Source organism: Triticum dicoccoides, chromosome 2B, assembly GCF_002162155.2.
Source record: "Triticum dicoccoides isolate Atlit2015 ecotype Zavitan chromosome 2B, WEW_v2.0, whole genome shotgun sequence".
NCBI lineage: Eukaryota > Viridiplantae > Streptophyta > Magnoliopsida > Poales > Poaceae > Triticum > Triticum dicoccoides.
The window spans coordinates 303,406,419-303,409,275 of NC_041383.1; positions in this window are offsets into that span (position 1 = coordinate 303,406,419).

Here is a 2,857-nt window from a genome sequence, read left to right on the forward strand (position 1 = left end):
GGAGGAACCAGGGAAGGAGGGGGCAGCCAGGCAGGGAGGAGGTGGCCGGGGCGCGTGGCCGCGCGCGCCGGGCGCGTGCCCGTCCTCCTGGTAGAGGAGGAAGGCGACAGGGGGGGGGTAGCGGTGGCGGGCTGGGCCGGCTGGGCCGGTTGGTGGCGCCAGGTAGGCTGCGGGTAAGTGGCCCAGGTAGGTTTCCTCTCTCTCCTGTTTTATTGTTCTGTTTGTTTTATTTTTATTTATTTCTTTTGCCACTGTTTTGAATTTAAAAATAATTCAAACAATGCCAAAAGCTCCTCTGAATATTTTTATTTTGCTAGATGGACTTTTCCAAAAGCTCATAAAATATTTCAGGGATACTTGAAATTATATTCTAATCATATGAATATAATTCAAATTCAAATAGCTAATGATTTAAATTCAAAGTCCCGAAAATAAATCCTTAAAAATGTTCAATATTTTTGGTTTGGATCAAAACCCTTGCCAAAATATTACACATCTAAGAAGAGCATTTTGGAACAATGAATGAGATTTTTAGGGTTTTTGCCCTTCTTTTATTTAGGTTTTGAGGCTTCCAATTTTCCTCAGTTCAAGTTTCAAAATTTAAACATGATGCAAACACCAGGCAGCACCAGAAGCTAGGGATGTGACAACTCACCCCCACTAAACAAGAATCTCGTCTCGAGATTCAAGCGTAGGGTAAGGTGAAGGGGTAACGCAAACTAGCATAATCTTCACGATGCAGAGTGCACTTCAATTGAACGTTGATTCATTCACCATCATTGTCTTGAAGTCTTGCCTTGAGAACTCCAACTATCATGATAATGAGAGGAAAGGAAAGACCCTAAAAGAATTGTTCTTCTCGAAGGTTGAACAACTCAGGATTAACCCACGGAATGAGACATAACAACATCTCTCGAGCTGAGAGACGAAGTACACATCCATAGGAATTGGAGTGAAGCAGATGACAAAGGTTCACTAGGTAGACAACAATTCCAGACTCAAGAATGTGGTAAACGATTGCCACATAGCGAGGAGTTGAGTTGCCATGATACCATAATGATGCACCTTAGGGAAGGTGACTCGTAGAAATATCCCCTTAAGTGGCAAAAAGAATTACCTTTGATTCAAAGATCATTGAAACTCTTTAAACCAGCCTAATACAATTCTCGAGCGATCGTTTGGAGGGGGTCGGTAGAATGGCATACTCGGACTTGGATGACGTGGACTACCTTGTTGAAGACAACGCAATGGATGAATTTGCTTATCACCGGAAATGGAAGAGACCCATGGTAGAATGACACATTGGCAGTGCAAGCTGGGAACAAAATGCAAATGCTGGGAATGATTCTGGTAACTGGGGAAGAACCCAACAATAGGAAGTGAATTCACTGTCTGAAAGGTCATAGCATTGCCGAGGAAACTGAGAGCAAACCCAGTTAGTGCTGATGATGACACCTAGTGCTTGTGCGTGCTCTCAAGAACTTGAGCATTTCCACAATCATCAAGGTTTTATCAACATCCGTGTTAAGGGTGCTGACAACACAACATACTACCATGATGGCTAATGATGGATGATGCAGATGCAAAGGAAGATAACACTTTCTCAGATTTCACCTTAGCGAGGCCAAGGAAGCAAAATCTGGATGATCGACCGAGAGACATTTAACACTCCGCTCCTAATGTTCTCCTTGATGTGCTAGCATAATCCATAGATAATTATGGTTGGATATCTAGAACATCAAGTAAAGGTCGGACTTCGGGAGCACAAGAATCATAAGGAACAACTAGGGAGTAAATCCTACGAAGTCCTTATGGGAAGGTGGCCAACTTCCTCAATCAAGTTACTACAATAATAGGTCTTCCGGCTGGGTGTGTTGGCCACGACATCCACTTTACCGGTTATCGCAAGACCAGTATTATAATTCTTGGGAAATGTTCCAAACCATCATATCTGCCTGAGATTCAGATCTGGTTGGTGTCAGGATATTCCAGACTCATCGAGTCTAGGAAGAAAAATGAAAGTTTGCAACGCAAATCGATGAGATGACGTTGCGGGATTCTCAGGAGATGAACTACGATAGCAAGCTCCAAAATATGAGCTGGTTCTGCTACAAACATGTGAACATGTTGTCCAAGACAAGCATGACCACAAAGTAGTCTTATAATAAAACACTACCGAGTTCAGGAGGGGGAACCATCATTAATGACATCGAAGTCTCCACGCGTGGAAGTCTAAAGAGTTCACCTTGGACAAACTCCTTTATCTTTGAACAACTCAATCAGTGGCTTGGTGTGCTAGGGACACATATAGAATGGAGGTTGCAAGTCTCCAGACCACAGAATACTTCGCACATATGCATGACTGACTTGGGATGATTCCAGAGGAAGCAAAACTAACTTTCTCAAATTCACGGCGGCAACTTTCACCAAATGCACGTGTATAAGAAGAAGTCACTCCTTCATCCAAACATATGCTTCATGAACGAAACACGAAGAAATGTTTACACAAGTTTCCAACACTAGGTTGATGTTTAACATGACTCATGGGAGAGACAAAATGCTGCTGATGGGCTCAACAACAACTCATCGAGATTTCCATGTAAATGGAATTCCATAATTATGTGAACGAGTGATAGCATTGGTCAGACCCAAAAGATATAATGGTGTATGCTCGAGGGATCGACCACGAGTAAGACAACATTACGAACATCGTTGGTTCTGATTTGATTTGACGATAACCCATACTCAAATCAAAGTTTTTATCAGGCAATAGGTCCAATAACTGATCACAGGGACCAATCGATGAAGATATCATCTTTTTTCAACACACACTACACAAGAATATCCCTTTGGAACG